Source organism: Arachis duranensis, chromosome 4 (genome assembly GCF_000817695.3).
Source record: "Arachis duranensis cultivar V14167 chromosome 4, aradu.V14167.gnm2.J7QH, whole genome shotgun sequence".
Classification (NCBI taxonomy): domain Eukaryota; kingdom Viridiplantae; phylum Streptophyta; class Magnoliopsida; order Fabales; family Fabaceae; genus Arachis; species Arachis duranensis.
This window is the reverse complement of record NC_029775.3, coordinates 55,212,908-55,225,853: the sequence shown is the minus strand read 5'-3', so window position 1 is coordinate 55,225,853 and position 12,946 is coordinate 55,212,908. Positions and strand designations below refer to the sequence as shown.

The window sequence follows — 12,946 nt, the reverse complement described above, 5'->3', positions numbered from 1 at the left end:
CATTTTCCCGAGAGGATTGAAAGTAGCCACCGCTGATGGTGAACCCCTATACACAGCTTGCCATGGAAAGGAGTAAGAAGGATTGAGTTGAAGAAGTGGGAAAGCATGCATCCTTGAGCCATACAGTATCTCCATTCGCTTATCTGAAATTCCCACCAATGAATCTGCATAAGTATTCTATCCCTTTTATTATTTATTTTCTTATTTCTATTTTCGAAACCATAAATCAATTTAATCTGCCTAACTGAGATTTACAAGGTGACCATAGCTTGCTTCATACAAACAATCTCTGTGGGATCGACCCTTACTCGCGTAAGGTTTATTACTTGGACGACCCAGTACACTTGCTGGTTAGTTGAACGGAGTTGTGTCCACTCGTGCCAATTTCAAATTCCATAAAAGTACAACTTAAAGAATAGTGATCACAATTTCGTCCACCAGAAGACAAGTGTGAAATTTCCTTGGTGTAGTGGCCGAATCCTTCTTCCTTAATTGTCCTATCAAGTGCCATCAATGTCCTTTTTGATTCCCTATACACGAAAAAGGGAGAATGTGAAAATTAATTGAAAAATTGGTGGGAAAATGTGTGAACTAATAAAATATTTCTTTTTCTTTTTCTTTTGTTTCTATATGACTAAATATTTTCCATGAAAGCAAATCAATCAAACATTAAGCTACCTATGCATGCACGTTGGTACACCAAACTTGTTTGTAATCACATGGTGCAACAAGTTTGGGGAGTGAACTTTCCTCATAAGGTGTGTTCAAACCACACTTGGTGTGCTTTGAACACCAAACTTATCATGTACTATAAGTTGCATGTAGAGGGGCTTTATGTTAGTTGTCAAGATTAATTTGAACTTCCATGGAAATTACCTTATTGCTGTTATTAGAAATTTAAGAAAGGAGTTATAAAACATGGGTTGCCTCCCATGAAGTGCTTCTTTAACATCATTAGCTTGACGTTTGGTTCTTGTCAAGGTGGCTGATAGTGCTTGAAGTCCTCCCCTCTTGCAGTGAACCTATGTCCATTAGCTTTGTTGATAAGCTCCATATGCTCTAAGGACATGATTTTGTTGATGGTATACACTGGGGGAAGCTGAGATGGAATAGTGGGGATGTGAGGTGGTATAGATGGAAAGTATGTAGAAATCACTTCATCACCTGGTGAGAAATTTTTTGTAGGAATTTTCTTATTTCTCCATCCCCTTGGAACCCCCCTTTTTTTTTCATTGATGTTGTCTTGTTTTCTATGGATTCTTTCTCTAGTGGATTCTTGTTATTGATCTTGCATGACTCTGATGGTTCTGGTTCCCCTTGGATCATCTTTGAACATGGTTCTTCTTGACTATATGGTTTCCCAACTAATGGGGCTTCCAATTGTGTTGTTTGTGCTTCCTTGTTTGGCTCCTCCATCAACTTATTGTCTTCATGATCTGCTTCTTGTGAGAGGTTGAAAACATTGAAAGCGAGCTGCTCATCATGTATTCTCAACACTAACTCTCCTCGTTCTACATCTATGAGTGCTCTAGCTGTGGCTAGGAATGGTCTTCCCAAAATGATGGGGTAAATAGGATTCTCATCCGTTTCCAGAACAACAAAATCTGTGGGAAGATAGTAGCTCCCAACCTTCACCAGCACATTTTCAACCACCCCTACTGCTTGTTTTTGAGTTTTGTCAGCCAATCTGATAATTACATCAGTAGGAGTTAGTTCATTGATTTGAAGCTTCTTCATGAGGGAGAGAGGCATTAGGTTGATGCTTACTCATAAGTCACAAAGACCATTGTCAATCATTGCTTCTCCTATGGCACAAGGGATGTGGAAACTCCCTGGATCCTCCTTTTTTGTGGGTGGCCCTGGTTGAATGAGAGCACTACAATTTCTGTTCATCTTGATTGTTTGTCCACCCTTCAATGGACTTTTTCTGGCTAGTAGCTCCTTTATATACTTGATGTAGAAAGCCATCTGTTGGAGGGCTTTAATGAATGGTATATTTACATCTAGAGATGCAAATATATCAAGAAACCTTGAGTACATTCTCCCTGTTACACCACCTTTAAGCCTGTGGGGAAAAGGTGCATATGGATTCAATACCTCCTTCTTCTTTAGCTCTTCCTTGGATGTAAGCTGAGTTGCATAGCTTCCTTCCTCCTGGCTTTCCTTTTGGTTATTTTGGAGGTGTTCTACTCCATTCATACTCCCCTCATCACTTGTGGATATTATTTTGCATTCTTCCCATCTCACTTTCTTTGTTTCTCCTTTTGGATTCTTCTCTGTATCACAGGGGGGATCCATCAGTGGGTTTGGGAATTTGTTGAGATATGTACCCTACTTGGGACTCCAATCTCCTGATGTTTTCTCCTTGGTTCTTAATATTAGCTTGCACTTCTTCCTTAAACACTTTGTTGTCTTGGATTTCTTTGCATATGTTTTCAAGTAGAGCTTCAATCTTTGAAAGCCTATTATCTGTTAATGATGGTAGGTTGAGATTAGGTGGTTGAGATGGTTGGTTAGATGGATGTTGGTAATAACTCTGTGAGGTGTTTTGATGAGTAGCATTATTGTTGGAGTTGAAGTTGTGACGTCTGTGATCTTGCCCTTGGTCTTGTTGATTTCCCCATCTAAAGTTGGGGTGATTCCTCCATCCAGAGTTGTAAGTTTTGGAGTATGGATCATGGACTTGTCTAGGTGAGTTTCCCACATAGTTGGCTTGCTCCCAGTCACCTTCTTCTCCTATGTTTACTCCTTCTTGAGTTGGTGATAAGGTGATGGCTGCTGCAACTTGGTTCTCTTCCACCTTCTTGGTAAGATCTGCTAACTGCTTGGTGATCATCTTGTTTTGGGCTAACAGTGTATCCATGTGGTTCAGCTCCATTACTCCTCTAGTGTTGCTTCTTTCGGAGGCATAGAAGTAGTCATTCTCAGCAACTATTTCAATGACATCTATGGCTTCTTCAATGGTTTTCTTCTTGTTTAAAGAGCCTCCTGATGAATGATCCACAGCCTTCTTTGACTCATAGGAAATACCTTCATAGAAGATGTGAAGTTGAACCCACTCATTAAACATCTCTGGTGGGCATCTCTTTGTCAAGTCTTTGAATCTCTCCCATGCTTCATAAAGTGTCTCACAATCTTGTTGTCTAAAAGTCTGCACCTCAGTTCTTAGCCTATTGATCCTTTGAGGAGGATAAAATCTTGCTAAAAACTTGTTCACCACTTCTTCCCAATTAGTTAAGCTTTCCTTTGGGAAGGATTCAAGCCATTTGGATGCCTTGTCCCTTAGTGAAAAAGGGAACAAGAGCAGCCTATAGACATCCAGGTGGACTCCATTGGACTTCACTGTGTCACAAATCCTCAAGAAGGTGGTCAAGTGTTGATTAGGATCTTCTTGAGCACCTCCTCCAAATGAACAATTATTCTGCACCAGGGTGATGAGCTAAGGTTTTAGCTCGAAATTGTTGGCATGTATGGTGGGCTTCTGAATGCTGCTTCCGCAGTTTCCTGGATTAGGATTGATATAGGATCCTAAGACCCTCCTTTCTTGCCCAGCCCGATTTGCATGGCCTTCTCTGGCATGATTATGAGCCTTTTCTTCATGATTGTTCTCCAAATTCTCTTCCATGTTGGGTTCGAAGTACTCTTCCTCTTCATCAGCACCAATAATCCTTTTTCCTCTTGCCTACCTTCTTAATCTCCAAGGGGTTCTTTCAGGTTCTGAATCAAAGGATGTTGAGACTCCTTCTCTTCTCCCTGTCACACAACAAACAGATTGCACAATAGGAGGTATAGTGAAGATTATTCTTGTTAAAGTAATAGTTAGTGTGAGTGATGCAATTTATCAAACAGTTAGTGGGTTAGTGAGCTGAATTATGATCAACTAAGAAAAAGAGAACAGAAAATAGAGAGGGTATAGGGGGTGAGGAAGAAATTAAAAATGAACTAAGGTAAATTGACTGAATAATACAAAACGAATAACAAAATAAAAAAATGCTCAATCTAGTGATCTTCTAACTTAATCATTGTTGATTTAAAATCAATCCCCAGAAACGGCGCCATAAACTTGATGCATGAAAACTTGTCTCTCAACAAATTTCCCTTCGGCAAGTATACCGAATTGTCGTCAAGTAAAACTCACAATAGAGTGAGTTCGAATCCCACAGGGATTGATTGGTCAAGCAACTTTAGTTTGAAGAATATGCTAGTTGAGCTAAACAGAATTGAGATTGAGATGCAGGAATTTAAATGACTAGAAAGTAAATAACAGAAATTAAAGTGCAGAATCTTAAATGGGAAGTTGGGATAACGAGCAGGAAATTAAATGGCAGAAAGTAAATAGAATGGGTAAGATCAAAAATGGGGAGATCATTGGGTTTAGGAGATGTTGCATTCTCCAGATCAAGTTCATTCTCATCTCTTCCTCAATCAATGCATTCATTAATCTCCTTGGCAATCTTAAGTGGTTGGATCCCAATTCCTTGGCAATCCAATCTCTCTAAGCTTGAACAATTGCCCAATTCCTTGATTTAATTGCTCATGGGAAGAGATGAAAGTGTGGTCACTGATTATACCACATGTATTTCCAAATCAAAGTGTTGGGAGGATTAAATGTCACAATATTCATCCAAACCCTAATTTGGTCCAACATGAGAAAGCATTTCTAGCATGATTTCCTCATCCCTTTTCCAAGGTTCAAAGGAGATCCAATTATGGAGAGTTTCTTTTCCAAGACAACTAAACAATTGAATTAAGATCGAAAGCTTTCTAGTAAGATCAAGAGAAAAGAAAGAAGAAGAAGAATGAAAACTATAATTGATCCATCAAATTACAACAGAGCTCCCTAACCCAATGAGAGGGGTTTAGTTGTTCATAGCTCTAGAAATCAAAAATGGCAGAAAAGAAGAATCCATGCTAGAAGTACAAAAAAGTAAATATGCAGAGAGTAGTTTCCAAGAGTGCTAAGCTTCTCTCTAGTTCAAAACTACTCCTATTTATACTACTCCTCATGATCTTCTAGTGAGTTCTTCAAGTATTGGATGTCGGCTCTGGACCTTGAGTTGAAGTAATTCTCATCTTTAGTGGGCCCTGCTTGCAGAGAAATATGAATTAGACTTGGGCATCTAGTGAGATTAACGTTGGGTAATATTTCCACTAACGTTCCACCCTTATATACCCACGTTAGTTCCAATGTTAGTAATCTTAACCTGAATACTAACGTTTCTTACTCAATCCTTGGCCAACGTTAATGGGACTCACTTTTCCCATTAACGTTGGCTTGTGCCCCTTTTCACAAACGTTAATGGAAATCACTTTTCCCATTAACGTTGCTTGCCTCTTGCCCCTACGTTAGATCTCACGTTAGCTTGGCTAACGTAGCTTTTAACGTGGTCTCTATCTCCTTCGAGAGCGTTAGTGACACTCACCTTTGTCACTAACACTCCAATTGCTTTAAGTCCCTACGTTAGAACCCACATCAACTAAGTTAACGTGGCTCTTAACGTAGTAATGAAGCCATCTAGCAATGTTAGTGACAAAAGTGGGTGTCACTAACGTTGGTTCTTTGAACCCAACTCCACATTAACTTTCACGTTAACAATCTTAATGTGAGAGTTAACGTAGGCAATGCTAATGATCTAACGTTAGTGACAAAAGTGAGTGTCACTAACGTTGGCGTTGTTGATCCTCTTCCACGTTAGAGTTCACGTTAACTAAGTTAACATGACTCTTAACGTGGGGCATTGCCTAGTTTCCCAACATTAGTGGTTTTCACTTTTACCACTAACGTTGAGGAGAAACGTTATTGGAGTTCAAGTTTCTCGTTAACGTGGAGTCCTCGTTTTCTTCTACGTTAAGTACCATGTTAACTTAGTTAACGTGGCTCTTAATGTAAGCTATGAATAGCTTCGCATGCGTTATTGGTGATCACTTTTCTCATTAACGTTGTAAGCTCTTTGCCATCCCACGTTAGTAGTGACGTTAACTAAGTTAACGTGAATGCTAACGTGGTTCTTCCATGCTTTATTTGTCCTGAAATCAAGAAATTAAAGTGCATCAAAGCTCTAGCCAAAGTCATGAGATTATGCATCATCAAGTTATCATGCAATTCTGGCAAAAAATCTCATGAAATCATGCAAAATTCACAATAGTTGCTTAAATGAAGGTGTGTATTTTCACCCAAAACTTGCCTTATTCACTAGGAAAATGCATGAAACTACCCTAAAACAGTAAAGAAAAGGTCAGTGAAATTGGCCTAGATGCCCTGGCATCAATCTTCTATGCTGATCGGAGATGATGTGTCCGGTTCGCTGGACTGACAATGCTGCTAATCCTTTGTCACCGGAGGGTGGTGGTACCTGTAAGGGACTCCGATGCTTAAGTTAGCAAGGGTATTAAGCAGGTTTTTTATGTAGAATCAGAGTATGAGTTATACCTGGGTGCTCCAGTGTATTTATAATGGTGTAGAGTGACCTCTTTAGATGAGATAAGTTAGTTTATCTTATCTTATCTTATCTTTATCTTATCTTTGACTGGGGTCCTCTTATCTTCAAGGGAACCACCTTTATCTCTACGGGCTTGGGCTGCCCCATGGATTTGGGACGTGTTTCTCTATTTGGGCCCTTTGTTTGGGCTTTCCTGTGACTTGGCCAAGCTCTTTGAGAAGAAGTCGGGTTGTCCTGACCTGGAAAGAGGTTGGTCGCTTTGTCTGTAGAACATCCCGGGTCGGACAGCTCGAACCAGGGTATGAACAGTGGCCCTGTTCGAGCTCGATCTTTTATCTGGAGGCCGAGTCTTGGTTTTTAGGACTTCGAGCCTTCTCGAGTAAAGCCAAACTCGAGCATTTTGTCGCTTTATCTTTCCGTAGAGCTCTTTCTTTGAATGCGAAACGTTTCTGTTCCGTTTCTTCTGAAAGCGCACGCTTTTGCCTTTTAGTGTTTTCCTTGGGAATGCGCGAGGGTTTTTAATGCCTCCATTAATTTGTTCCGCTTCTTTTGTTTTTCTCTTTTCAAATTTTTGTATCCAAGAGACGGTTTTCCTTTCCCTGTAACTTCCCTTTTCTTTCAATGTTTCTCATTCTGCACTTCTCGTCTTTCTGTGAAGCTTTGGCCTTCGCTTTGGTGCTTCTTCTTTGTGATCGATTCTCTGCTACTCACTTTTCAAAGTTTTCTTCCTTCTTCTAGGTTGGTTTTGCTTTCTTCCTCACCTTTTTATTTCTGCTACTTTTGCTTTTGATCCTTTTGATGACGCCTTGATTTTGCATGCTCGGAAAGCTCGAACCTTTTCTTCGTTTCTGTCTTTATTTTGGAGTGTGATTCTTCAATAAAGTTTTGATTTTGCCTGAGTTGTTGTTGGAAAGCTTGAATCTTTTCGTACCACTATGCTTGACTGTCGCTATGATGTATGTTTCTGATTTTCTTTTCGTCTTTCTATATGCTTTCGACTGGATTTCCTTGTGGTTTAGTGCCTTTTAGGGTTTTGCAAGTTGCTGCATTTTGAAAAAAGGTTGCTCCTTTGGGGGCTTTGTTTTGTCGATAATTTTTCTTTTAACGAAGATGGTGATTTCTTTGATGGTTTCTGGTTAAGAATGAAGGGTCGTTGCTGGGGTGTAAACTCGTAGGTCCCTTGAGTTCTTGTTCTGTGGTTGCCTCCAAAGGACGCCCCTGGATCTTTTGTGTAGGTCCTGGGTCTCCTTTTGTTCCTTATACAGTGCTTGATTGTGTAGCCGAGTTGTTTTGCTGTTGCCCGAGATGTGTTTTGGTAATCCAATATTCTTTTCTTTATTATAGGACTAGTTGGCCTCATGGCTTCTCGCAAAAATATTATTGAGACGTCTTACCAAGTCCCTGAGGGCATGGCTGATTCTGTGTATTTCTGTGGTGGACTCAGATTTTTGTATAGAGCTGCGAAAGCATCATAAGGTTTGTGGTAGTGATGCCCAGGAGAGGGATTACGAGCTTGTAGCGCCTGGTTCTGATGAGAGAGTCTGTTTTCCTACTTCCCTCGAGGGGGGAGCGTCCCTTCTTCTATGCTTACGAGTATTTCTTTAGTCAGTTGAACGTTACTTTTCCTTTTTCTACCTTTGAGACCGACTTGTTGTGGTCATGTAACATTGCTTCATCCCAGCTTCATCCCAATTCGTGGGGTTTTATAAAGATTTTTCAACTGCTGTGTCAAGAGTTAGCCATCAAGCCTTCTCTAACTCTTTTCCTCTATTTGTTTGTTTTGGCCAAGCCTGGGGCTTCTTCAGAAAAGAAAGCTTCTTGGGTTTCTTTTAGATCTACTCAGGGGCACAAAATCTTTGCCATGTATGACGAGTCTTTTAAGGACTTCAAAAACTATTTCTTTAAAGTTCGAGCTGTTGAGGGTGTTCGCCCCTTTTTTCTTTATGAAAACGATGAACCCGCTTTTCCTCTTGAGTGGCAAAAGAATGTCATGGTGTCCCGATATACTTGGGAGATGTTGGACAAGGTCGAACAGGCCTTTGTGAGTGTGTTGGAGGATATTTGGGGGTAGCCCCCGTATCTGGATACTAAGAAATTTCTGGGGGATCCATCTTTAGTTCGAAATGTGTTGGATACTGTCTGACGTGTTTTTAGTTTATTCAATTTTTCCTGTGCTCCATGACTTTGTTTGTTGATTCTGTCTTTCCTGTTTTTCAGAAATGTCAAAGAACAACGACTCCATGAAGGCTTTTAAAAAGGCCAAGAAGGCAACCGCTGCCCAAAACATCTTAGTCAAGGCGGCTGGGGAGGGGTCTTCCCAAACCATCACAAAGCCACCTGTGCTGAGTTCCTCTGGCCCGAGGAGGGTGATCCCTACTCCTCGGGTTCGTCTGGTAGATCTCCCACAATCTTCCGCTGCTGCTTCTAGTGCTCTTCCTTTGAAAAAATAGAAAACATCTGAGCCCTTTAACCTGGATGCCCCAGATTTTGATGCTATTGAGTTTGTCGACCAGTAGATTGCTCCTTATGGTGGGCTTTCTATAGATGATGTGTCCCTTCTTTAGCACCTAGACCAAAAATAGTGTGAAGATGGCACATATGGGTGCAGCCATTTTCCGAACTGTTCAGGGTATCCCGATTCATGCTACTAAATCTTTCATGAAGGAGGCTAAATCAGATTTTGATCGGATTAAGGGTCTAAAAGAGGAATTGGAGGTGAAGTTGGTGAAAGTAGAAAAGGAACTGGAGGGTGAGAAGGCTAGCTCTATCGCCTTGGCGGCTTCTTTGAAGTTTGCTGAGGACATGGCATTGAAGCACAAGGATAGCTATGTCTCGGCTTATAGGGAGTTGGTGTGTCTCCGAGATGACTTGGAAACTGCTCGGGTTGATTATGCCGAGCTTCAGGGTCATCCTGTGGGTAGCGTGACTGCTGCCTATGGGAACCTGATAGAGCAGTTCCGGATTGTTGCCCCTGGTGCTGATTTGACTCTCGTTAGTCTTGATAACGTAGTAAAGGATGGCAAGATTGTCCCGGATGATCCTGATGATGATATTGAACCACCTCCTGCGCCTCCTCTGAAAGCTTCTACCATGCCGGTTCCTTCAGCCCCCTCGACCGTAGTTGAGCCAGATTCTAACTGTCAGATATTGAATCGAGGCGACGGGACAGTGGATGCGGTGCCTCTCCAGACTCGTCCTCCTTCACCTCCTATTGATGTTGCTACTGGGAAGCCTTTGGACTCTCTTTGATTATTCTTGATAAATTTGTGCATAGCCCGGTCTGTGGGGGTTTGAACTTTTTGTAAGTGGTGTTTTGTTGACTGTTGATAGTTGCTACTTTTAGCAACTTTATTTTGAAAAACAAAATAGTTTCTCTTGCTCTTGGGGTTGGCTCCGAGCGGCCTCTTGAGCCTTTGTTTTATGGTAACTGCCTTGTTTTTCACGATATGCTTGCTTGCAGCTTTCTGGAATCTTCCAGAGTTGTTTTTTATTCATCCTCTTTTGATTGCTTTTGGTGAGGTTGAGGTCTATTGGGTCGAGCCATCTCCCTTTTGTTGGTTGATTTCCTCAGTTGATCTTTTCTTGAGTTATTTCTAGCAACCCCTTGGGATTACTTTTTATAACTTTTTGTAGCTTTAGTCTGACTTTCTCACTTTGGTCCCTGTTTCGTTACTAGGTAATTCTTTTGGATCTTTGTTCAGATCTCTTTTGTACCTTTTATCTTTTTTGGGCCGACTTAGTCATGTCGGGCTTTGTCGAGTTCTTTGATAATCCTCTTTCTTGGACCTTGTTCAGGTCTCTTTTAGGGATTTATCTTTTGTAGCTTTTATCTGCCCAGGCCGACTTTGTTATGTCGGGCTTTGTCGAGTTACTTGATAATCCTCTTTCTTGGACCTTGTTTAGGTCTCTTTCAGGGTTTATCTTTGTAACTTTATATTTTCGGGCCGACTTTGTCACGTCGGGCTCTGTCGAGTTACTTGATAATTCTCTTTCTTGGACCTTGTTCAGGTCTCTTTCAAGGATTTATCTTTGTAACTTTATTTTTTCGGGCCGACTTGGTCATGTCGGACACTGTCGAGTTACTTGATAATCCTCTTTCTTGGACCTTGTTCAGGTCTCTTTCAGGGATTACCTTTTGTAACCTTTTGTAGGAGTCCGACTTCGTCACGTTGGGCTCTTCGAAGTTATAGTAATCCTCTTTTATAGGGTTGGCCAGACCTCTTTCCAGGGCTTTACTTATAACTTGGTTTGTTGGGGCTGGTCGACTTTAGGTGTCGGCCAGCCTTTAAGCTATTTTATAGCAATCCATTTTATTAGGACCTCGTCAGGTCCTTTCTATGGATCACTTTCTATAGCTTCTTGTATTATTCTATTTTCATCTTTACCGATTTTGTAGAATTTTGGGTTTTAACCCTTGTTTTTTATCGTGATCGCATAGTGAATTTGGTTTTCACTTTCTGTCGATCTGTAACTTTATAATCGGGCGATGATTGTTTTTAGAATAATACGACTTGAACGTTGTAGAAAATCTGAAAAATTTTATTAAGAGAAATGCAAATATATACACGTGGGGGTTAGTTTGTAGGTCTTGGGCCTGACACTTCGTTAAAAAACCTTTTCAGAAAAAAGAGTGTGCCTTGTCCCAAGGTCCCTTATCCTCCCCAAGGATTACTGAGTAACTTGACAGGGACCGACATGGCGAAGTCAGCCCAATAATATAAAAGTTACAAAGGTGATCCCTGAAAGAGACCTGAATAAGGTTCAAAAAATAGGATTACCGAGTAACTCGACAGGGACCGACATGGCGAAGTCGGCCCAAAAATATAAAGTTACAAAAGTAATCCCTGAAAGAGACCTGAATAAGGTCCAAGAAAGAGGATTACCAAGTAACTCGATAGGGACTGACATGGTGAAGTCGGCCCAAAAATATAAAGTTACAAAAGAAATCCCTGAAAGAGACTTGAATAAGGTCCAAGAAAGAGGATTACCAAGTAACTAGACAGGATCCGACACGATAAAGCTACCCCTGAAAAAGACCTAAATAAAGTCCAAAAAATAGGGTTACAAACAAACAACTCAACCTGAGTTGAAGAAATCGGCAATCTTAGTATTATGATTCCTAAACAAAGACTTGAACAAAATTCAAACTGTTGAAAGCAGCGTCAGGCAAAGGAATCAAGCCGATCATGTCAAAAGACTATGAAGGTACCAAGACAAACGCAGACAAGTATGGTATGAAAACAATAGTTATAATAATAGCCATCTTCAGAGGCTACCAGGTTCAGCAAAGCCTGGGAACTACTTTGTTTATCAAAATAAAGTTGCTAAACAAGCAACTAGAAAAGCGTCAAAACATCATTCACAAAATAAAGCTTTTCAAAAACAAAGCCCATAAACCGGGCAATATACAACAAGCAAGAAGGAAATTCAGCTAACTTCAGAAGGCTTCTCAGCAGTATCAACTCGGGGTGAGGGAGGTCGAGTCTAAAGAGGCACCGCATCCACCGTCCCATCATCCCGGTTCAGGATTTGGCAATCCGATTCCCCCCTGGGCGATTGATCTCAGCAGAAGTCTTGGTAGCAGGCAGTGAAGCACGATCATCATCATCATCATCAGAATCGTCAGGGACAATCTTACCATCCTTAACAATGTTATCCAGGCTAACAGGGGAAAGGTCGAGATCTGGTGCAATAACTCGAAATTGCTCCTTCAAATTCTCATAAGTAGCAGTAACACTGCCTACAAGATGACTCTGAAGTTCGGTATAATCGGCCCGGACAGATTCCAAGCTACCCCTGAGCTCCATCATCTCTCTATAAGTAGCAACATAGCTATCCTTATGTTTTAACGCTGTATCCTCGGCCAGTTGCACAGCAGCCGCCAGACCAACAGCCCGAGCTTTTTCCCCCTTCAGCTCCTTTTCCAGCTCGGCCATTTTCACCTCGAGCTCCTCCTTCAAACCCTTAATTCGGTCAAACTCCGATATTGCCTCTTCCATAAAGGCCTTGGTAGCATGGATAGGAAGATCTTGAGCAGTCCAGTATAAAGCCGCTCCCATGTGTGCCAGCGTAATACCACTCCGAGTAATGTAGTATAAATGACGAAGGATGGATACATCGTTAGTAGGCATGACACCATAGGGAGCAATCTGTTGATCTACAAACCCAATAACATCAAAGTCGGGAGCACTAAGATTAAAAGGCTCGACAGTCCGAGGTCTTTTTGGAGGAGGAGCGGCAGAAGGAAAGGAGGTACCAATAGAAGTTTGTGAAGAATCAATCAAGCGAACTCGAGGGGTGGGGATAACCTTCCTCAGCCCAAGAGAACTTGTGACTAAAGGCTTAGACGAAACCTGAGAAGATCCCTCCCCGGCCGCCTTGGCCGAGGCATTCTGAGCTGAAGTAGCTTTCCTTGCCCTCTTAAAAACCTTCACAGATTCATTGTTCTTAATCATCTCTGCAAACAAACATCACAGCAGGAAACCAAACTACGAGTCAGAAAAGAT

General features: G+C 41.3%; 1 non-coding gene across 1 annotated transcript; it reads left to right on the top strand.

Annotated features, from left to right (window-relative positions):
- The first annotated feature begins 3,064 nt into the window (after nucleotides 1-3,064).
- Nucleotides 3,065-3,172, top strand: LOC127747105 (small nucleolar RNA R71). The gene has a single exon (XR_008008908.1). It is a non-coding gene; the product is annotated as a small nucleolar RNA R71 (small nucleolar RNA).
- The last annotated feature ends 9,774 nt before the right edge of the window (nucleotides 3,173-12,946 follow it).